The sequence below is a fragment of the Mobula birostris genome, chromosome 20 (assembly GCF_030028105.1).
Source record: "Mobula birostris isolate sMobBir1 chromosome 20, sMobBir1.hap1, whole genome shotgun sequence".
Lineage (NCBI taxonomy): Eukaryota > Metazoa > Chordata > Chondrichthyes > Myliobatiformes > Myliobatidae > Mobula > Mobula birostris.
The window spans coordinates 6,129,238-6,154,760 of record NC_092389.1 but is presented as its reverse complement, the minus strand read 5'-3'; the positions used below and the strand labels follow the sequence as shown (position 1 = coordinate 6,154,760).

At 41.0% G+C, this 25,523-nt stretch overlaps 1 long non-coding RNA gene across 1 annotated transcript in view; it reads right to left on the bottom strand.

Moving 5' to 3' along the window:
* The window catches only part of LOC140185437 (uncharacterized), an 81,514-nt gene that overhangs the window by 1,862 nt on the left and 54,129 nt on the right, over window positions 1-25,523 (bottom strand). The window lies entirely within an intron of this gene.

Sequence of the window (25,523 nt, the reverse complement as noted above, 5' to 3'; positions counted from 1 at the left end):
ACAAATCTTATGGTGGAAAATGAGGGACAGAATGTTCTGTTTAACCACTGTAGCTTAAGTAGGTCAACTCAACATCTCTCTATTGTTTCTACCATGAAAGTTTCATGAAAGCTCTTTTAGAAATTTGTTGCTGTTTGATAAAATTCAACCACAACCATTTTTATTTATTTAGAACTGGTGGAGCAAACCCATGCTTTACGGGAGTTCAGAGCTAAGACACTGCAGATGTTGGAAATCTGAAATAAAATGAAAAATTGCTGGGAAGACCCAGCATGGTCAGGCAGTACATGTGGAAAGAGAAACAGGGTTACATGAAAGACCCTTCATCGGAATTGAAAACACTACATAAAGAGATAATGGAGTTGTTGACCAGATACTACATCAATGGCATGCCTTTAAAGGAGCGTTATACAAGGTTGAAAGAGAGTAGAGGGCCAGAGGGACAAACATGGAATTCCAAAACATAGGACTTAGCAACTGAAGCTATAGCAGCTAATGATATACTAATTAAATTCAAGAATCATTGGAGCAACAGCATTGTATTAGCATAAATACTTGGTTTAGCTGCCAGGCAGACAGATGGAATTGGATGTTACAAACTGGAGTTTGCGTTAGGCGTTAAAGAAAATGAAGACTCAGGAGAATGCAGTCTGCGATGTGGAGCAAGAAGCAAGTGCTGGAAGTACTCAACAGGTCAAGTGGTACCTGCGGAGGCAAAGGGGTAGGTAACACTGCTAGTTGAGACCTTGTATTAGGACTGAGAGTGTGAAGGGGACGTAGCCAGCATGGAGAGATGAGGGGGAGTGGTGAGACTGGAGCTGACAAGCTGAAGAAAATGTCTCATATCCTTCCAATACTTGGTTGGAGGAAATGTTTTTCGCATCCAGTGCCACACATCAAACAAGAAGTCGGATAACTTAGAGGCAGTGGAAGGAATCAGGTTCAGATTTATTTATTACATGTATATAGAAACATACAGTGAAATGAGTTGTTTGTTTTAACAACCAACACAACATAAGGATGTCCTGGGGCAGCCCATAAGTGTCAACACGCATTCCAGCACCAGCATAGCATACCCACAAAATGCTCGGCAGAACAACACAGAGCACGAGAAGCAACAAAACTACAACAGCAGAACAAGCCCCGCTCAGGATGCTGAGATATTGGGTGAACAAAAAGAACTTAAGAAATATCGCAACAAAATACTTAGATGTGAAATGAGAATGCACAAGTCAAGGTCGGATCTTTAACTGTGTGTGACTTCAAGCTCTTGGCAGAAATTACCAGCCAAACAAAAAGTAAGAGTCTTCTACGAGTGCAGTGAAACATCAGAACAAAAAAAAAATCTTAACAGTTAACTCTATATCTCACTTTTTTAAGAGATTCTTTTATTGTGATAAGTAGCTTAAAAGCAGCTCTCCAATTGTTAAAGCCTCTGATGACCTTCCTAAGCTGATTCTCCCTCCTGAACAATGTGAAGACTAATGTTCCACTTGTGTTCAGGTAGTAGGATAATGCTAAGCTTGTAGTGAGTCCAGTCTTGGTCAACACTGAAAAGATCAGTTTCTTTTTCAAGCCTTTTTTAAAAACTGAGATGTGACATTTACTGTGGAGAGATCCATCTGGAAAAACTGCTGGCAGAAATACTCCCAGGATTTCATACAATATTTTCAGTAGCATCCAGAAATCTGCTTCTTTCTTCACAGACTGATGGAGATTTTAGAAAGCTACATTTTCCTTATGAATTTCATTGGATAAATATCTTTTGCAATGTTTCAGTGATGTGTTTGCAGTCACTATAAGAAACATTGGCAGTTAAAGTACTTGCCCAGCCTTCCCTGTCAAAGGTCTTTAAACAGCCGATATCATCTGCACAGTAGCACAGCAGTTAGGGTAATGCTATTACAGTGCCAGCAACCCAGTTTTAATTCCACCTCTGCCTGTAATGGGTTTGAACATTCTTCCCATCACTGTGTGGCTTTCCTCTGGGTGCTCCAATTTCCTCCCAAAATTACAAAGACATACAGATTAGTAGATAAGGGCCTGTTACCATGCTGTAAATACCATGTGTACCAAGTTCTTGGATGGGTTGCAATTGATTTGAAAATTTGACTATCCTTTTACTTCCATTAATGCTACTTCGCCCGTTGAGTTTCTCCAGCAACTTGTATTTTGTGTCCAAAAGGTTTAGAGAAAAGCTGATTGTTGTCAAAAAATTTTCAGAGATTCAAGGAGCAGCAGATGAGTTCTTCCCTAGCTCCTCTAAATACTCACCCTAACTTGAGTCAGAAAGCAAAAGGGCACAGCTTCCCCCTCTGCAGTCTCAAGTTCAAGTTCATGTTCAAGTTTAGTTGTCATTCTACCACACACATATATACAGCTAAACAAAACAACGTTCCTCTGGGTGCACACAGCACATGTAGTTATGATAGCACATACAGTCACCAAATAATATCAGCACATGTTCCTGAGTGACAAGGCCTGAAGATTGATGGGGCATGGGATGTTGTCCAGGAGCCACATTTCTGCAAGAACAAGCACACAGTAGTTGCTCATCTCACGCCGAGTCAGCTGCAGACAAAGGCAAGTCAGCTTGCCTTGGGTAGGGTCTCCTGGAACATATAGTACCAAGGGTGTGCTATACAGCAATCTGAATAAATGCATGAGTGTAAAACAAAGATTCAATGCATTGGCAAAAGCATCAGTGTCATTGGAGAAAGAAAAACCTTCAGTCATCTCTTTTGGGGCTTATCGAAAGTGTCATATTTTGCTCCAGTATCAAGTACGTTTGCAAGTTGGCACCTGCATCTTGCTGTTCAGGTATTCTGGACCAGTGGGCATACCAGAAATCCAAGCTCATCAGCACAATCACAAGTCTCAGATCTGGTTGGAATTTCCTGTGCTGAGACAGGGTTGCACCTTTCCAGCATGTCACTCACAAGATTTTTTTAAATTGGAAGTTCACAGCCTAAGCGGGACCTTGAATTTCTCATTTAAAATTAGATCAAACACACTGGGCTCGCATGGCTCTTCAGTGCTGCATCATTTTGGGACTTTCTGAAAACCCAAGGACTTTTATAGATGGCATGCACTTAGCAAAGAACTTCCAGCTAACTAAAATATGAAAGATGGATTATTTAACACTAGTTAAATATTCTCTGTGGCCACTTTACTAGGCACACCCGTATGTTAATGAAAATATCTAATCAGCCAATCATGTTGCATCAACTCTATGCATAAAAGCATGCAGGTATGGTCAAAAGGTTCAGTTGTTGTTCAGACCAAACATCAGAATGGGGGAGAAATGTGATCTATTTTTTTTTAGCACAGCCTGTTCTCCATGAATCTCTGGCAGTTAAAAAAAAATTGATGATTAATGTAGGTGTTAGCTGTTGATATTGGCCTATTGATTCACTCTTCTCTGAGTCAGAAGCACATGGGTTCAAGACCTGCTTCAGACTTGATCACAAAATATGGGAAGACATTGCTCATACAGTACAGAGGAAGTGAGGCAGTGCCCATATTTGTGTATTTCATGTTTCTACAGTTCTTTATGACAGCAAAGGAGACAATATGTCTCATTATATCTATGCTGGCTCTCAGAGCAATCCTGTTCCCCTACCGATGTGGCTTGTAATTGATTTTCCTCATACACCTATCAGCTTCCCTTAGATTCTGCCCCTCACTTACAAACTAAGGGCAAATTACAATGAAAAATTAATCTATCATCCCACATATCTTTAGAATGCAGGAAGAAACCACAGTACCCAGGAGAGAGCTATAGGATCTCAGAGAGAATGTGCAAACTCAACAGATATTGCGCTGGTGATTAGGACTGAACTTGGGTCAAAATGACGCAGTACCTCTACTAGCTAGCTGTAACACGGTGCCACTGAATTGTGATGAAATATTCAACAGTGTCAGGTGGATTAAAAGATTCATGCCATCATTAAAAAAATGCCAGATGAATTGTCCTTGTTCCATGGTCCAAATTCCTCAGACTGATTATCTGATCAGTTTCAGCCAGGGGTGCTGGTGGAAGCAGACAATAGTGGCATGTCACATGACCGGCAACAAAGAATATAGAATTGAGTCAGGTTTTATAAAAACAAACAAACAGTAATTAAACTTTGCTCAAAAATAGCAAAATGTATTTAAACGGCTAACTTAACCGGAAGTTAGCTGCTATATGGCAACTCTGGAACTGTTCTTAAAAGGGTAAATGCGAAAACAGTTCTTAAAGTGGTAAATTCGAACACAGTTCTTAGAATAGTAAATTCGGAAGTCCAAGAGATTTATGCAGTCAATTAGGAGAGACTTTCCTGAAGTAAAGAATTCCTCAAAGACATGTCATTACTGCTGATCCCAGCCGGAACCTGCCTTGTCCGCAGGATTCACGACGACGGAAATAAATGGCTTGAAAGGAACTGACCTTTTTCCCGGTGAGCGAAACTTGCACGGACTTCCTAGCTCTTTTGGCAGGAGTTATCTCGGATGCAAGTCACTATCTTTTGACTGAAGAATCAATAAGGTTGATCCTTTACGAAACTGCCGAACGACACCAACTTTACTCGATGCGGCAAATTTCTGAATTTTGGTAAGTCTTCACTCTCCAATACTACTTACAATATAAAGTAGAACTCCACTTTAAAACAAAACTGCGTCATCAGCCGAACATGCAGCAAAAATGGAGTATCTAACACAAAACTAAACTGAAAACCTAACTGTGTCACATCAGGGGTCTCTTTTATATACCTGCTAAGAACAGGTCATCATGTGACCTCACTGGTGGGAAAATTACATCATGTGACCTCCGCAAGACCATTACATCATCCTCATAAGATAGTCACAAGACCTCCATGAAGTATATAACACATTTAAGAGGCATTAGACAGACACATGAACATGAAGGGAATGGACTGACAGCAATCATGTCCCAGAGTCATAGAGCACTACTGCACAGAAACATGCCTTTTGACCCATGCAGTCCACGTCAAATTGTTATTCCGCTTAGTGCCATTGACCCGCACTGGACGATAGGCAATCCAGAAATGCCCCTTACTTGCATTGGCAATCGTAAAGTCAGATAATGGATTTGGAAACGCGTCTGCTGCTTTAATTCCTTTAGGAGATTGAGAACAGCTGAGATCTAAATTTTAAGGTTCCACACCTAAGTGATTGAGTGAAAGTCAATTTTCATTAACTTGCGTTAGTTCAGGAGGCTGGGCCTTCTGATCAAGGCAAGTGTCTCGAAAATGTCTATTACCTTCTCCAATGAACCACAAACAGCAAAAGGCAAAAAATGTGATGGAATGAAATATTAGATAAAAAAAAATGAAACCTTGCTGTGTGCATATTGATTGCTAGGATTTCCATTTAAAATATTGATCAAACTTCATTAGTTTTCTCTGATACAAAAACAATGTAACTTTATAATCCTTGGTTTATCAAAAGAAAAATGAACTGAAGAAAATAACAACAGTGAAAAAGCAATTCATTCTGCCCCCTGTGATTGTAAAACTGAGCACATCACTGCTGAGGATCAAAGACAGGCAACAGCCCAGGTCATCATATTGTTATTGATTTGCATCAAAAGAGCCAGTGCTATTACTAATACTGTTTTCATTCAAACACAAACTCTACATTTATTCAATTAGTTGCATGAATTTCCCCAGCTGAACTCATATCCAGGCCAATAACTTATCCTTTCTGCTGCTAGTGCCATGCTTCGAGTTGGTGTTTTTGAAGGATTCCTGTGGCTTGACCTTACACATTCAGAACAAGGGTGGAGAGGAGAATGAAGATGAGCTTATTTGTCATGACATACATCAAAAAATCCAGTGAAATGTGTCATTTGTGCAAACAACCAACACAGTCCAAGGATGTACTGGAGGCAGCGCACAAGTACCACCACGCTTTCAGTGCCAACATTGCGTGCCCACAACTTACCAACCCTTACTAACCCATACATCTTTGGAATGTGAGAGGAAACCCATGCGAACATGGGGAGAATGTGTAAGCTCCTTACAGACAGCTGGCAGGAACTGTACCTGGATCACTGCCACAGTAAAGGGTTATAGCAACCGCTACACTACTGTAGCATACTGACTATAAGTAAGTCATTTGGGAGAGGAAGGGAGATTAAAACTAATATAAGCCAAGCACAATAAAAAAAATCTGATGTGCTACTTTCTGTGAGATTCTAAGACCTAACATTATGACAGTGAAGTATTGAGTTTTTGGAAGGATCATTCCAATAGAGATTGGCCTCTAGAGGAAACATTCTGGCTCTTTAGGAGATTAAATGTCAGCTTATACTTTCCTTATGACAATTATAAATTTAAGTGTTCTATAATGTTCTTTAAGCTCACAGTGATTGGATGCTCAGATCCATCAATCTTGCAAAGCCCCAGCAAGTCAACAGGAGCCTGTGCCTTTTTTTTTTGCTCAAGATAGCTGCCTTTAAACTCCAGCATGTAATTATCACTGTCAGCTGATGTTACCTACAGTACATCGAAACATAGCAGGCTTAAGAATGTCATACTTGCTGAATCTGTTGAGAGGGGAGAGTCAATTCCATTTGCACTCTACTTCCCTAAAGAGCCAAAGATGGAAGACACAAGAGAAAGTGGGAGAGAGAGACAACAGTAAGGAACCATTAACAATACAGATGCTTCATCTGCTAATCTCCTAGAGTTTTCATGCATGACGGTCTCTAGAGTTTACAGAGAATGGTGCGAAATGCAAAAAATATCCAGTGAGTAGCAGCTCTGTGGGTAAAAAGGCTTTGTTAATGAGAGAGGTCAGTGGAGAATGGCCAGACTAGTTCAAGCTGACAAAAACTCAAATAATTACGTGTTAAAAAAAGTGGTGTGCAGAAGAACATTTCTGAATGCACAACATGTCGAACTTTGAAGTGGATGGGCTACAGCAGCAGAAGACCATGAACACACACTCAGTGACCACTTTATTAGGTACTGTAGGTATTGAATAATGTGACCACTAAGTGTAAGTCATTAACATGAGAACTAGTCAACAGTAAAAGGCCACTCGATCAATTAACTTCAGCCCGGATTTAGTCGATAAAATGTAGAACTCCCAACATTTCCCTGTGTAAAGGCACAAACAAGAGAAAACCTGCAGATGCTGAAAATCAAAGCAACACACACAAAATGCTGGAGGAACTCAGAAGGCCAGGCAGCATCTCTGGAAAAGAGTAAACAGTTGAAGTTTTGGGCTGAGAAGGGTCTTTTCCTCTACTCTTTTATTCTTTCCCATTGATGCTGCCTGGCCTACTGAGATCCTTCAGCATTTTGTGTGTGCCTCTGTGTAAAGGCCACTGCTTAGAATGTGTGAGAGCATACAATAAGTCCTGAGGTTGTTCACTCCTCTTGGGCCTTTTCACAGCAATAAGACATTCCTTATGGAATCCTTAATGGAGAGTATTTATGATGATTACCTAGTATTTACACTGGGAGGTCTACTCAAGAAGCCTCTGCTGGGTTAGGCCTGGTAATGGAACAGTGTGGTAAAGTATTCTTAATTATTTTAAGAGTTTCAAATGACATAATATTCTGACTTAATAATTTGGAAATGTTTTTGGTGGAATTGTAGTCAACTTATAATAGTCTACAACGAGCTGGGTTCTTGCTTGTCTCACTGATATGTACGTAGATTTGAATTTGAATTAAGACTGTTTCTATTCTCTATATAATGGTGCCATGTAGTTCCATGATCAACATTTCATAAGGTCTTGGAAAGTAGAGTAGAGTTCGTCCATTCAGCCCATCGAGTCTGCTCCACCATTCCATCATGGCTGATCAGAGATCCCATTTAACACCATACACCTGCCTTTTCGCCATAAATTTTGATGCCCTGACCAATCAGGAAACTATTAATTTTCGCTTTAAATATACCCACGGACTTGGCCTCCACAGCTGTCTGTGGCAGAGCATTCCGCAGATTCACTACTCTCTGGCTAAAAAAAAAATTCTTCCTTACCTTTGTTCCTTTTATCAAAATGCATTATCATACATTTCCCAGTCATGTCCATCTGCCACTTTTTTGCCCATTCTTTCAATTTGTCTAAGTTCTGCTGCAATCGCACTGCTTCCTCAGCACTACCTACCCCTCCACCTATTTTTGTATCATCTGCAAACTTTGCCACACAGTCATCAACTCCATTATCTAAATCACTGACAAACAATTTGGAAAGTAATGGTCCCAATACTGACCCCTGAGGAACACCACTAGTCACTGGCAGACAACCAGAAAAGGCCTTTTTATTCCCATTCACTGCTTCCTGCCTGTCAACCATTCCTCTATCCATGCCAGTATCTGTCCTGTAATGCCAGAATTTTATCTTGTTAAAACATATTATCCTCCAGAATAATTCTGTACACACAATTTAGCATGGAAAGAAAGCTTAAAATAATATTATCTCCTTAATCTCTTTACCTACATTGTTTTTTTTTATATTAAATCTAGTTCCAAGGAAAAAGACCTGGTCCTGAATTATTAAACAATACTGAAGTCAGAACAGACTTGGATACAAAAAGTATGGGTTTAACATGAAATTCTTCACTGTAGAGACATTGATAGAATATCTGTTACTCTGTTCATTCAGACTCTAACTTTGGTCCGGCAGTTTGTCTTAAAGTCGAAAGGTATTTCTTTGCCAGTGCATATTCATAATTGGAGTTACAAGTTCATTGTTTTAATTTATTTTTTATTTAGATTTACAGTACAGAACAGGCCCTTCTGGCCCAACAAACCGCACTGACCAGCAACCCACCGACTGAACCCTAGCCTGAGTGAGGCCTCAGGCAGGGTCGACTATGGATGTTGAGTCCTCGCTATCTAGGTAGGCAAACCTGGGCAGTACGATATGGAAACCCTGGCCCAGTCACAGGACAATTTACAATGACCAATGAATCTACTAACTGGGAATGTGGGAGGAAACTGGATGACCCAAAAGAAACCCAGGTAGGACCATGCGGACTCCTTATAGTCATGTCAGAATTGCACTCTGAACTCTGATGAACCAAGTTATAATAGCATTACGCTGATGGCTATGCTTCCATGGCATGCTAATGCTGAAACTAACAAAAAATAAAGTTCACAGGAGAGTGGTAGAATTGAAATGTTGATTCATCCTAAGAACGGGGAGGAATATGTGCAACCAATGGTTTATCAATTTGGCTGTGAAGAGTAACAACCCTTTTTAGTTTGGCTCTCTCTAACACAGTGATGCACAAAGTATCACTATCTATTATAATGCTGAAAATCTTTCAACTGTGCACTCTTCAAATAGATGGTTTATTGATCACAGCTCCACAAAATATTGCTTTTTTTCTGTAATAGCTCCAGCTTAAATGTCAACCAGCATGATCTGCTGACTTGCAAATCAAAACATACACATTATTTTTTTGTCTCCCTTTTTCTACTCGAGGGATTTTAAAACGATTCTTGCCCCACTGGATATTGTGTATAATTGATTTTATTTCTGTTGCATTTCAGTCATCAATAACATCACAGTTTTTTTAACAGAGTAAATCAAAGATCCCTATGTTGTCCATTGAAGGATTATCAATAAAAATGTGATGCCTTATCTCATAAGAAGATGTCAAAGCTGGAACAATGTGGCAGGCTTTAAGCCAGGTTAGGGTGATGTTCCTAAAACTTCCATAACTCAACAAGTCAGGCTAGGCCAGTACAATTCTGAATCAGAATCAGGTTTATTATCACCGGCTTGTGACGTGAAATTTGTTAACTTACTAGCAACAGTTCAGTGCAATACATAATATAGAAGGAAAATAAATAAATAAATAAATAACTCTCATTCAGTATACCTTGTGTAGTATACGTATATTGAACACATTAAAAATCGTGCTCAGAACATAAATACTACATATTTTAAAAAAGTGAGGTAGTGTCCAAGGGTTCAATGTCCATTTAGGAATCGGATGGCAGAGGGGAAGAAGCTGTTCCTGAATCGCTGAGTGTGTGCCTTCAGGCTTCTGTACCTCCTACCTGATGGTAACACTGAGAAAAGGGCATGCTCTGGATGCTGGAGGTCTTTAATAATAGATGTTGCCTTTCTGAGACACCGCTCCCTGAAGATGTCCTGGGTACTTTGTAGGCTAGTACCCAAGATGGAGCCGACTAGATTTACAACCTTCTGCAGCTTCTTTCAATCCTGTGCAGTAGCCCCTCCATACCAGACAGTGATGCAGCCTGTCAGAATGCTCTCCACGGTACATCTATAGAAGTTTTTGAGTGTATTTATTTACATACAAAATCTCTTCAAATTCCTAATAAAGTATAGCTGCTGTCTTGCCTACTTTAGAACTACATCAATATGTTGGGACCAGGTTAGATCCTCAGAGATCTTGACACCCAGGAACTTGAAACTGCTCACTCTCTCCACTTCTGATCCCTCTATGAGGATTGGTATATGTTCCTTCATCTTACCCTTCCTGAAGTCCACAATCAGCTCTTTCGTCTCACTGACGTTGAGTGCCAGGTTGTTGCTGCGGCACCATTCCACTAGTTGGCATATCTCACTCCTGTACACCCTCTCATCACCACCTAAGAATCTACCAACAATGGTTTTATAGTCAGCAAATTTATAGATGGTATTTGAGCTATGCCTGGCCACACAGTCATGTGTATACAGAGAGTAGAGCAGTGGGCTAAGCACGCACCCCTGAGGTGCGCCAGTGTTGATCGTCAGTGAGGAGAATATGTTTTCACCAATCTGCACAGACTGTGGTCTTTCAGTTAGGAAGTTGAGAATTCAATTGCAGATGGAGGTACAGAGGCCCAGGTTCTGTAACTTCTCAATCAGGACTGTGGGAATGATGGTATTAAATGCTGAGCTATAGTCGATGAACAGCATCCTGACACAGGTGTTTGTGTTGTCCAGGTGGTCTAAAGCCATGTGGAGAGCCATTGAGATTGCAGCTGCCGTTGACCTATTGTGGCGATAGGCAAATTGCAATGGGTCCAGGTCCTTGCCGAGGGAGATGTTCAGTCTAGTCATGATCAACCTCTCAAAGCATTTCATCACTGTAGATGTGAGTGCTACTGGGCGATAGATATTAAGGCTGCTCACATTATTCTTCTTAGGCACTGGTATAATTGTTGCCTTTTTGAAGCAAGGGGGAACTTCCGACTGTAGCAGTGAATACTCCCTTGTGTGTGCCAACTGTGACATGGGTGGTAGTAGTCTACCATATCCTACCCCAAAGAGTAGACTGCAGAACGTCAGGCTGGCACTTCTAATGTGGTACCAATGGAGTGAAATCTGGTTGCAGGAACCATTATTCAGTAGAAATATCAAAGTGAGGACCTGGTTGTCCATTTGAGTGGATAGAAAAGACCTATTGGCAATAATTTTCAGAAAGGCAATGGAGTAACTTCCAGTGAACATCAATGGACATGATAAATAAATGAATCTGATCGGAACCTGAATCGGAGCTGAAAAAAATTGTCCTTACCACATTGTTGCTTAAGAAGTTTGCTTTACACAGATAGTAAATAATAGTGGCTACACTCAGTGGTATATCACCGGCAGTGCTGAAAGGAATGCTAACATTACAAAATAAATGCAAATCTGTCTTTGAATAACTTATTTCACATTGGGAGATAAGACGGAAAGTCCTGATAATTCACCCAAGCTATAACAATCACCATTGCAACGTGCCCTACAACTTCCCCTGAATATTTAATTACTGCTCTCATTAAACTTCAGATTTGAGAGCCAATCCATTTGTCATTAAAATATAAAAGTCATGGCTGTTTTATTAAATAAAAGATTATAATCTTGTACATTAAATTTAATAGAACACAAATTATGCATCATAAAACCAACCTGAAACGAGCCCAATTAGTCTTTAAAAAGGAGGTCGGTCTCCCTGGCTGGCATTCTTTTCTTCCTGGTTCTGATAAAGGATCTCAGTCATGAAAGATTAACTGTTTTTGATTTCACAAAAGCTGCCTGACCTGCTGTGTGTTTCTTACATTTAGCACTTTTATTCCGATTCTGGACAATGATTTCCTTCACAGATTCAGACAGAAGCTTCATAGGCTACCTTCAGCTACTGTATAGCATAACTTTTTCCTTTCTTCCTTCCACATTGAACTGCACGTATGGTGAGAGTCATACCACTTATACTCCCTATGATACCAGCTTCAATAACTTGGAGGAAACTCATTACTCCATTTGGTACCATCTGAGACTAGACAATGGCTCACTGTAATTACTCAACTGAAAGATGTATCCTTCAACACTACCACCCACTCTCATTATGCTCCATCCATTTATTAAAGGCTGGTAGCATCTCCCCATAACCTTTGTTGATGTGTCCAATCAAGAACCTATCAAGCTCTCCCTTAAATACACCAAACAACTTGGCCTCTAGCTGCCTGTGGAAGTAAATTCCACAAATTTACCATCATCCGGCTAAATAAATTTCTCCACATCTCTGTTTTAAATGGACATCCCTCTATTCTGAGTCTGTGCCCTCTTGTCCTAGGCTCCCCTACCATGGGAAACATCCTTTCCACATTTACCATGTCTAGGCCTATCAATATTCGAAAGGTTTCAATGAGATCCCCCCTCATCCTTCTAATTTCGGTGAGTACAGACCCAGAGCTATCAAATGTTCCTTGTATGATAACCCTTTCTTTTCCAGAATCATCCTTGTGAATCTCCTCTGAACCTTCTCCAATGCCAGCACATCTTTTCTTAGATGAGGAGCCCAAAACTGTTCACAATACACAAGGTAAGGCCTCACCAGTGCATTAGCATCACATCTTTGCTTTTGTATTCTAGACTTTTTGAAATGAATGCTAACATTGCATTTGCCTTCCTCACCACCAACTCTACCTGCAAGTTAACATTTAGGTTGTTCTCCACAAGGATTCCCAAGTCCCTTTGCATCTCAGATTTTTGGATTTTCTTCCCATTTAGAAAACAGTCTTCACATTTATTTTTCCTACCAAAGTCCATGATCATACATTTTCGAACATTGTATTTCATTTGCCACTTTTTTGCCCATTCTCCTAATCTGTCTAATTCCTTCTGCATCCTACCTGTTTCCTCAACACTGCCTGCCCCTCCACCAATCTTCATATCATCTGCAAACTTTGCAACAAAGCCATCTGTTCCGTCATCTAAATCATTTATATACAGCACAGAAAGAAGCTATCCCAACACAGACCTCTCCCGAACACCACTAGTCACTAGCAGCCAACCAGACAAGAATCCTTTTATTCCCACTCGCTGCCTCCTACCAAACAGCCAATGCTCTGACCATGCTAGTCACTTTCCTGTAATATCATGGGCTCTTAACTTGGTAAGCAGCCTCATGTGTGGCATCTTGAGAAAGGCCTTCTGAAAATTCAAATATGCAATATCCACTATCATCCTCTTTATCTATCCTACTTGTAATCTCCTCAAAAAACAACAGGTTTGTCAGGCAAGATTTTCCCTTAAGGAAACATGCTGACTTTGTCCTATCTTACTCTGTGTCCCCAAGTACTCCACAACCTCATCCTTAACAATTGACTTCAACATCTTCTCAATCAGGCTAACTGGTCTATAATTTCCTTTCTGCTGCCTTCCTCCTTTGTTAAAGAGTGGAGTAGCATTTGCAATTTTCCAGTCCTCTGACACCACGCCAGAGTCCAATGATCTTTGAAAGATCATTACTAATCCATCCTCAATATCTAATGCTACTTCTTTCAGAACCCTAGGGTGCAGTTCATCTGGTCTGGGTGACTTATGTGCCCTTGGGTCTTTCAGCTTTTTGAGCACCTTCTCCCTTGTCATAGTAACTGCACTCACTTCTCTTCTCTCACACCCTTCAACATCTGGCACACTGCTAGTGTCTTCCACAGTAAAGACTGATGCAAAATACTTACTTCGTTCATTTGCCATCTCCTTGTCCCCCATTATTATTTCTCCTACCTTATTTTCTAGCGGCCCTATATCCACTCTCATTTCTCTTATTTTTCCATACTTGAAACAGCTTTTACTATCTACTTTGATATTGTTTGCTAGCTTGCTTTCATATTTCATCTTTTCCCTTCTAATGATTCTTTTAGTTGCTCTCTGTAGGGTTTTAAAAGCTTTGCCATCCTTTGTCTTACCACAAACTTTTGCTTTGTTCTCCTTTTGCTTTTACGTTAGCTTTGACTTTCCTTGTCAGCCACAGTTATACTATTTTGCCATTTGAGTATTTCTTTGTTTTTGTAATACATCTATCCTGCATCTTCCACATTTTTTTCCAGAAACCCATGCCATTGCTGCTCTGCTGTCATCCCTGCCAACATCTCCTTCCAACATACTTTGGCCAGCTTCTCTCTCACACCACTGTAATTTCCTTTATTCCACTGAAATACTGTTATATCAGACTTTATTTTCTCCCAATCAAATTTCGAGTTGAATTCAATCATATTGTGATCACTGACTCCTGTGGGTTCTTTTACCTTAAGCTCCCTAATCACCTCCAATTCATTATAAAACACTCAATCCAGTATAGCTGATCCCCTAGTAGGCTCCACAACAAACTACTCTAAAAAGCAATCTCATAGGCATTCAACAAACTTACTCTCTTGAGATCCATTACCAACCTGGTTTTCCCAATCGACCTGTATGTTAAAATCTCCCATGACTACCATAACATTGCCCTTTTGACTCACCTTTTCTATGTCCTGTTGTAATCTGTGGTCCACACCCAGCCACTGTTGGGAGGCCTATAACTGCTATCAGGGCCCTTTTACCCTTGCAGTTTCTTAACTCAACCCACAAGGTTTTGACATCTTCTGATCCTATGTCACATCTTTCCACTGATTTGATGCCATTCTTTACCAGTAGAGCCACACCACCCCCCACTGACCTTCCTATCCCTCCGATACAACGAATAATCTAGCTAAACATGACCAATTATCTTACCAACTGGTATGTTTGTGGACTGAGAGAGGAAACCAGAGCACCCAGAGGAAACACACATGGCTGCGTGGTGAACATACAATCTCCTTACAGACAGTGGAGGGAATTGAAGTGCGCTACCAGACTGCCACTGTGCTGCTACTGTAGCTACAGGCTGGCACTCTTATGACTAAACGGAAGCTGCCTCAGCAGATTGTTGGTTCCGATGAGGTGGTTTGAGTATCTCAGAAAATGCTGATCCTGGGAATTCTGCTCACTATAGTCTCTAGAGTTTACAGAAAATCGTGTGAAAACAAAAAAAAAAAACATCCAGTGAGTGGCAGTTCTGTGGGTGAAAGCACCTTGTTAATGAGAGAGGTCAGAGGAGAATGGCCAGACTGGTTCAAGCTGACAGGAAGGTGACAGTAGCTCAAATAATCACACGTTACAACAGTGGTGTGCAGAAGAGCATCTCCGAATGTACAATATGTTGAACCTTGAAGTGGATGGGCTACAGCAGCAGAAGACCATGAACATACACTCAGTGGCTACTTTATTAGGTACAGGAGGTAACTAATTACGTGCCCACTGAGTGTAAGATTAGCAGGCTGTGTAGTCACGCTGTGGTGTGTATAGGTGTGATACCTTCTGAGTTGCCAAACCAATGAGATCCACTCAAAACAATGACTGTAACAACCGCCATTAGATAGTGTCCAGCAACGCCACTACACCTCTGTAAGATGTGATATAGTTAGTGACCTGTGTGTTGCAGAGACTGAGAAATTGTTGGAATTAAGCCAAAGTTTTTAATTTGAAGAGGATAAAGGGCTCAAACATTTGACAAATCTCTATGCAGCTTCTAGTTGTTCCTTTGGTGAGGTTTAGGCCCATTTTTACCTCAAAACCTTTGATTGGGGTGGCAAAATAACAAGGCACACCTCATCCAACTGTTGAGTACAGAAGCCACTGCTAATTATGACTAAGTGGTTCCTACATTATTTTTTACTTCCATGCAATTTCACAACTTCATTTCATTAACTCCATGAGCTCTTACATACCTCTGACACAGGTCAAACATTGGCTAAACTGCAGCTGGAGAACTGTGTACTGTTCCAATCACTACACTGCAGAAAAATTGTGACTGCACAGGAGATGGTGCAGATGAGGTTCACCAAGTCAACAATGTTGACTCGTAGGGAACGTTCCACTTACCAGGAGAGACTGCATAAGCTCTCTTGGTTTTTCTTGATGCAAGAAAAAATTAGGAGGGAATTGAATGAGCTACACAAAGTAACAAGCACCATGGATGGGGTGGATTGTAGAAATGCCTGAAACTAAAGGGCGTATGTTTAGCATAAGGCAAAAGAGAGGATCTGAAGATGAATTTCATCTTGGGGTTGGTTGGAATTTGGAATGCATTTTCTGAATAGGTACTTAAGGTAGGGACATTCACAACATTTAAGAATTATCTTTGCAAACATTTAAATTGCCAGTACATAAAGGGCACAGATCAAATGCAGATAAATGGGACTGGTATAAAAGGCTACTTGATAGTCAGGATGTACACACAAACACACTTAGATTAACCCTAATCCTAATGCACAACCTAGGACAAAAGAAGGAAGGGAAATAATGCACAACTAAAATTTATATAACTGCCAGATAAAACTTCTCAGGATATATTTTTTATCAACAAAAACAGGATTCAGCACTTCACGTGAGCATGTGCAATTCTGATCAGAAGTACAGGTCACTAAATTTAAATGAAAGCACAACCAAGAAAACTGAAGAAATTATCACTATTGAAGAAAAATTTAACCAATGGAATAGTGTGCCCCTCCATGGAAGACATCCTCATGATCTGAGCAGACTAGATGCCGTCAAGGAAGCATCGAACGCCTGGCTCAGAGTCGGAGATCTCTTCCTAGAACGGGAGGGGTTCCTTGTGGCAGTACATGACCAGGTGGTTAACACAAAAAAAAAATCAGAAGTACATAATGAAAGAAAGACAATAAATGCAGAAAATGCGAAGAAAAACCAGAAACAATCCAACACATACAGGATCTGGCACCAGTTTAACTCAATCTAATTACTTACATAGGCACAATCAAGTGGCAATGTTATTCATTAAAATCTTGCTTTAAAATACAAACTCATAAAGGACAGCATGTTTTACTATAAGTACAAGTCTGTTTCAGTTCTAGAGTCAGAGTACCACAAATGATATTGTGACCAATCCATTCTAACAGATAGGGTGATCCATAGTAACCATTCAAATATAATCTTACAGGATAAACAAGCAAGAACAACATTCCAAACACATGTAACACACAGAAGTCATTAAGTGAAAAACACCAGAAATATGCTGAACTAAAAGAGGAAGCTGAAAGACTTTGGAACATGAACAGGGTGTACATTGTCCCAATAGTAATGTCTACAACTGGTATCATCCCAAAGTCACTACACAATAGCATTGAACAATTAGGCCTACACGGCAACAGTTAGGTAAATCTCTAGAAAGCTACAATACCAAGCACCACTAGAATAGTCTGAAAGTTTGTAACAATTGAGAAATGGGCGTGCTTGGCTGTACTGTACCTCAAGTTTTACCAGCTTGAGCTGAGAAAATATAAGATAATAATAATAATAAATAAAAAAGCAATAAATATCAAGAACATGAGATGAAGAGTCCTTGAAAGTGAGTCCAGTTTGATGGGAACGGTTCAGTGATGGGGTGAGTGAAGTTATCCCCTCTGGTTCAAGAGCCTAATGGTTGAAGGATTAATAACCATTCCTGAACCTGATGGCTGAGGGGTAATAACTGTTCCTGAACCTAATGGAGCATGTCCTGCACCTCCTGTAGCTTCTTCCTGATGGCAGCAGCAAGAAGAGAGCATGATCTTAAACACAGAATAATCTGCAGATGCTGGGGTCAAAGCAACACTCACAACACGCTGGAGGAACTCAGCAGGTCGGGCAGCATCAGTGGAAAAGATCGATCTTTTCCACTGATGCTGCCCGACCTGCTGAGTTCCTCCAGCGTGTTGTGAGAGAGCATGATCTGGATGGTGGGGGCCCTTGACGATAGATGCCGCTTTCCCGCGACAGCGCTCCATGTAGATGTGCTCAATGGTAAGGAGGGCTTTACCTGTGATGGACTGGGCCATATCCGTTACTTTGTGTAGGCTTTTCCATACAAAGGCATTGGTGTTTCCATACCAGGCCGTGATGCAATCAGTCAATATACTCCTCACCACACATATATAGACGTTTGTCAAAGTCTTAGATGACATGCCGAATCTTCGCAAACTTCTAAGAAGGTAGAAGTGCTGCTGTGCTTTCTTTGTAATGGCACTTATGTGCAGGACTCAGGACGGATCCTCTGAAATGATAACACAGAGGAATTTAAAGTTGCTGACCCTCTCCACCTCCGATGAGGACTGGCTCATGGACCTCTGGTTTCCTTCTCCTGAAGTCAGTAATTAGCTCCTTGGTCTTGCTGACACTGAGTAAGAGGTGCATCAATAAAAGTTTGACAAGGTTTTAGGTAACATTCAAACATATTTTGGTAGCTCAGCTGGCGACTGCTATTATATGCAAGTGATGAAAGAATTCAAGATGAATTGATAGGGATGTGAGAGAAGTTAATTTATATAGTCGTGGAGTAATACTGCACAGAAACAGGTCCTTTGGCCCAATCCATCCAAGCCAAGCAAGATGCCCATCCATGTCAATTTCATTTGCTTGTGCTTGGCCTATATCCACCTAAACATATCCTATCCATGTACCCATTCAATGTTTTAAAAATATTGTTATTGTACCAGTCTCAGCCACTTCCTCTGGCAGTTCATGCCATATATGCACATAAAGAAGTTGCCCTTCAGGACCCTTTTAAATCTTTCTCCTCTCACCTTAAATCTATGCCCTCTAGGTTTTGATTCTATTGCCCTGAGGAAAAATGATTTTTTATAGAGTTAATTTTGCAGGGCTATAGACAAGCAAGGAAGTCAAAATATGACTGATGTGTTCTGTTGGGAAATAAAATAGACTAGATGGGTTGAATGGATTCCTCTGTTATCAATATTAATAAATAAAAGGTTGACGTTTATTGTTTTGGGATATGATGGACATCTTGATTACACAGGAAATATCTTTGTCAAGAGACATTTTACCTAACTGTGGCCCTTTAAAGCAAATGCTGCTGTGTTCTCATTTCATTGATTTTCCATTGAACTGAAAACACTGTTGGGGAATAAGATGAATAATTGATTAACAAAGTATATATTGAATATGTTTGTACGTGTCCCTATAATACAAAGCACTATGAATAGCTGTGTTAGCAATTTATATGCAAATTTAACTTTTTTTCCCTATTATTGTGTAATTGTGTAACTCCATGCGAGGAAAATTTTGGTAGCAAGATCTTCTCAGTTTAATTGGTAAACACAGCAGTAGGCTGATAGTGAAAAGTATTAAGCAAACTGGATTTTCCAACTTGGGAGATATATCTCCATTGGAAAGGGTTGACTGTTATAGAGACACAAAAGTCATAGAGCCATAGGCCCATAGAGCCATAGAGCATGGAGTCATACAGCATAGGAACAAGTCAGTTAGCACACAAAGTCCACAACGTATTAATCCCACCATTCATCACTTGGTTCATGGCTACGCAATTGAAGTACTCAATGACAAACATGCTTTGAGAATGTCCTTGGGACAGCCCACAGGTTTCCCAAGCTTCTGGCACCAATGTAGCATACCCACAACTTACTAACCCAACCCTTATGCCCCTCTAAACTCTTACTTCCTACCCTAAATCTGTGTCCTCTATTTGTATTCACCTCTGATAAGGGAGCAGCAGAAAGTCTGTTTGGCTACTTCAGATGTTTAACAGGTGGAATTTCTGTCCATACACAATAATCCAAAGAGAGAAAATACTAGGAATATTCAGCAGGTCAGGCAGCATCTGTGGAAGGAGAAGATTGTAATGGGTGGACTGTTAGGGTGAGACTAGGGTTAACATGGTGTTAAATTGTATTGGTGACAGTCAGAGAGGGAGAAAATGAAAAAAAGGAATAGAATAAGAGCTGCTGGGAAGAGAAATAACAAACAAAGGAACATAAATGCCATGAAATGCAGAACAGTAGACAATGCTTTGAATCTCAGGCTATGCTGATGACAAGAGAAAAACTGAGCCAATATTGCAGATGGATGATGCATTGAATTGAATTAACTTGACTTTATTTCTTACGTCCTTCACATACATGAGGAGTAAAACTCTTTACGTTATGTCTCCATCTAAATGTGCAATGGGCAATCATAGTAATTTATAATAACTTAAAATAAATAGAACAGTCAATGTAATATAGAGTACACTCAAATCAGTGTGAGTTCATCAGTCTGATGGACTGGTGGAAGAAGCAGTCCCGGAGCCTGTTGGACCTGGCTTTTATGCTGCGGTACCGTTTCCTGGATGGTAGCAGCTGGAATAGATTGTGGTTGGGGTGACTTGGTGCCCAATGTCCTACAGACATTTTTTACACACCTGTCCTTGTAAACGTCCTGAATTATGGGAAGTTCACAACTACAGATGCACTGGGCTGCCTGCACCACTCTCTGCAGAGTCCTGCGATTGAGGGAGGTACAGTTCCCATACCAGGCAGTGATGCAGCCAGTCAGGATGCTCTCAATTGTGCCCCTGTAGAAAGTTCTTAGGATTTGGGGGCCCATACCAAACTTCCTCAACCATCTGAGGTGAAAGAGGCGCTGCTGTGCCTTTTTCACCACACAGCCAGTGTGTACAGACCACGTGAGGTCCTCGGTGATGTGGGTGCCAAGGAACTTGAAGCTGTTCACCCTCTCAACCCCAGATCCATTGATGTCAATAGGGGTTAGCCCATATCCATTCCTCCTGTAATCCACAACCAGCTCCTAATGTTTTTGTGACATTGAGGGAGAGGTTGTTTTCTTGACACCACTGTGTCAGAGAGATGACTTCTTCCCTGTAGGCCACCTCGTTATTGTTTGAGATAAGGCCAATCAGTATAGTGTCGTCAGCAAAATTAATTAGCAGATTGGAGCTGTGGGTGGCGACACAGTCATGGGTATACAGGGAGCAAAGGAGGGGATTCAGTGCACAGCCCTGAGGGGTTCCTATGTTGAGAGTCAGAGGGGTGGAGATGAGGGAGCCCACTCTTACCACTTGCCAGCGATCTGACAGGAAGTCCAGGATCCAGCTGCACAAGGCAGGGTCAAGGCCGAGGTCAAGAACAGCATTCTCACATAAGCATCCTTCTTCTCCAGATGTGTAAGGACAGTATGTAGAGCAGTGGCTATTGCATCATCTGTTGATTGGTTGTGTCGGTAGGCGAATTGTAGGGGGTGCAGTTTGGGTGGTAGCAAGCTGCAGATGTAGTCCTTGACCAGCCTCTCAAAGCATTTGAGAACTGGCCAGTTCTTGTGCAAAGTGAGTGAGGAATTCATATGAAACACCTGTCCTTCCCACAATTCAATGTCCCAAGCAAGCATTCCAGGTAAAGCAGTAATTCACTTTCTCTTCTTCCAAGCTGGTGTTACTGCATTCAGTGTTCACAATTTGGTCTCTAATTTGGAGAATCTAAATATAGATTGGGTGACCACTTTACCTAACACCCTTGTTCTTTCTGGAAGGGGTATACGTGAGCTTCTAAGACGCCTGTCATTATAATTCTCCACCCTAATCTCCCTCTCGCTTATCTGACTGTGATTTCCCTGCTCATGAAGCTCATTATAAGCTTGAGCAACATTTGATTTTCCACCTAGGAACTGTAGGTGGATACAGATAAATAGATACAGTAGATACAATAGATTCCATAAGACCATAAAGCATAGGAATAGAATTTGGCCATTCAGCTCATCAAGTCTCCTCTATCATTCCATCATGGCTAATCCCAGACCCCAGTCAACTCCATACACCTGCCTTCCTGCCATATCCTTTGGTACCCTAACCAATCAGGAAAATATCAATTTTCACTTTAAATGTCCCCATGGTTTTGACCTCTACAGCTGTCTGTGGTAGAGCATTCCACAGATTCACAACTCTCTGGCTAAAACAATTCCTCCTTTCCTCTGTTCTAAAGAGTCACCCCTCAATTTTGAGGCTGTGCCCCCTAGTTCTGGACACCCCCACCATAGGAGGCATCCTCTGCACATCCACTTCACCTAGTCCTTTCAACTTTCGGTGGGTTTCATTGAGATCCTTCCCCCCCCCATCCCCCATGCATTCTTCTGAATTCCAGTGAGTACTGGCCCAAAGCTGCCAAACTCTCCTCACCTGTTATCCCCCTCATTTCTGGAATCATCTCCGTGAACTTCCTCTGGACTCTCCCCAATGACAACACATCCTTTCTGAGATACGGGACTTAAATCTGTTGACAATACTCCGAGTGCAGCCTGATAAAGCCTCAGCATTATCTTCTTGCTTTTATACTCTATTCTCCTGGAAGTTAATGCCAACATTGCATTTATCTTTTTTACCATAGGCTCAACCTGTAAGTTAACCTTCTGTGAGTCTTCCTTGAGGATTGCTAAGACCCTCTGCACCTCTGATGTTTGAACTTTCTCTCCATATCTGCACTTTTGTTCCTTTTACCAAAATGCATTATCATACATGTCCCAACACTATATTTCATCTGCCACTTTTTTGCTATTCTATCAATTTGTCTAAGTCCTGCTGCAATCGCATTGCTTCCTCAGCACTACCTACCCCTCCACCTATCTTCATATCATTTGCAAAATTTGCCACAAAGCCATCAATTCCATTAACTAAATCACTGACAAACAATGTGAAAAGTAGCAGTCCCAATACTGACCCCTGAGGAACACCTCTAGTCACTGGCAGCCGACCAGAAAAGGCCCCCTTTATTCCCACTCGCTGCCTCCTGCCTGTCAGCCATTCCTCTATCCATGCCAGTATCTTTCCTGTAATGCCATGGGATTTTATCTTGTTAAGCAGCCTCATGTGTGACACCTTATCAAATGCCTTCTGAAAATCCAAGTAAATGACATCCACTGTCTCTCCTTTGTCCACCTTGCTTGTTAATTCCTTGAAGGACTCCAACAGATTAGTCAGGCTGGATTTCCCTTTACAGAAAACATGCTAACTTTGTCTTATTTTATCATTAGTCTCCAAGTTTCCTGAACCCTCATCCTTAATAATGGACTCCAACATTACTGAGCTTAGGCTAATTGGTCTATAATTTCCTTTATTTTGTCTTCCTCCCTTCTTAAAGAGTGAAGTGACATTTGCAATCTTCCAGTCCTCCGGGACCTTACCAGAGCCGAGTGATTCTTGAAAGATCATAACCAATGCATCTGCTATCTCTTCAGCAATCTCTTTCAGAGCTCTAGGATGTAGTCCACCTAGTCCTAGTGACCCATCCACCTTAAGACCTTTCAGATTGCCGAGCACTTTTTCCTTTGTAGTAACAATGGCACTTACTCCTGCTCCCTGACACTCATGGATCTCTGGCACACGGCCAGTATCTTCCACAGTGAAGACTGATGAAGTTCATCTGCCATTTCTTTACCCCCACCTACATCTTGCCAGAGTCATTTTTAAATGGTCCAGTATCAACTCTTACCTCCTTTTTACTCTTTATATAACTGAAAAAACTTTTAGTATCCTACTTTATATTATTGGCTAGTTTTTCTTCATATTTAATCTTTTTATGGCTTTTTTAGTTACTTTTTGTTGGATTTTCAAAACTTCCCAATCATCTAACTTCCTACTCACTTTTGTTACATTTATATACCCTTTCCTTGGCTTTTATGCAATCCCTAACTTCCCTTGTCAGCCACGGTTGCCCATCCCTGCCATTTGAGAACAACTTCTTCTGTGCTACATATTTATCCTCCACCTTGTGAACTATTCCCAGAAACTTCAGCCACCTCTGCTCTGCTGTCATCCCTGCCAGTATCTCCCTTCTATCCACCAGGGTAAGCTCTTCTCTCATGCCTCTGTAACTCCCTTTATTCCATAATGATACTGATACACACAAACACGAGGAAATCTGCAGATGCTGGACTTTCAAGCAACACACATAAAAGTTGCTGGTGAACGCACTTTCAAATCTCCCCCTCCCCCTCCCACTTTCAAATCTCTTACTAGCTCTTCTTTCAGTTAGTCCTGACGAAGGGTCTCGGCCCAAAACGTCGACTGCACCTCTTCCTAGAGATGCTGCCTGGCCTGCTGCGTTCACCAGCAACTTTGATGTGTGTTGCGTGATACTGATACGTCTGACTTATGCTTCTCCCTCTCAAATTGCAGTATGAATTCAATCATATTATGATCACTGCCACCTCTTCAATGTCACCTTTCTATAGATGTAATTCCATCTCTTACCAATAGAGTTACACCATCACCTATGCCTTCCTGCCTGTCCTAACACTATACAGTATATACTTTGATATTAAGCTCCCAACTATGACCTTCTTTCAGCCAAGACTTAGTGATGCCTATAACATCATACTGACCAATCTCTAATTGTGCCACGGGTTCGTCCACCTGATTCAAAATACTACAGGCATTTAAATACATCACCTTCAGTTCTCCATTCTTCGCCCTTTTGAATTTTGCCTATGTCGTACAATTCAACTCTTTGCTCTGGCTGCATTTGTACCCAATCATTGGTTTGTCCTTCCTTACATTCATATTACATCCATCATCTACTTGTAAACCTGCTGGCTCATCCTCAGCTCTGTCATACTGGTTCCTCTCCCCCTGCCATATTCGTTTAAACTACTTCCAACACCTCTGTTCCTTCAGTTGTGACTTCACCAGGTTCTGTGAAAGGTCACTTGCATAAAACACTAACTCATCTTCTCTCTCTCGTAGTTTTCATTTTTACTTTAGTTTATATAGCTACTTTTTCATCTGCTGTGTAGTTGCCTCATTTTCACTGAGTGACTCATATGCTTCCTCATGGAAGAGTTATTTAAATGTTTCTTTTTTTTAAAGAGTTGATTAGAATATTAAAGAATTCCTCATTCTCTATTTACTTAAGGATAAAGGAGATTTAAAGATTAGCGTTAGTTGCCACCTGTATATTGAAACTTCAAAACATACAGTGAAATGCGTTGCTTTGCATCCACAACCAGCGCAGTCCTAGGATTGCGCTTGCGGCAGCCTCCAAATGTTGTCACGCTTCTGGCATCAACATAGCATGCCCACAACTTACCTACCCTAACCCGTACGTCTTTGGAATGTGGTAGGAAACCGGAGCATCCGGAGGAAACCCATGTGGCCATGGGGAAAAACATACAAACTCCTTATAGACAGTGGCGGGAATTGAATCTTGATCGGTGGTTGCTGGCGCTGTAAAGCATTGCGCTAATCACTACACTACTGTGCTGCCCCACTTTTAAATACTTCTGCATATTTAATGATGAAAATATTATTTATTTTTCACAACATCTCTGCTCCTGCTACTTTAGCTGGCAATGATTAACTTGTAATGGGGGAACCAAGCTACATTCTTGTTCAGACCAAATGTTCAGAAGCGCATCGTTCAGATAATATGATAAACCAAATTCCAACTGATTTTTC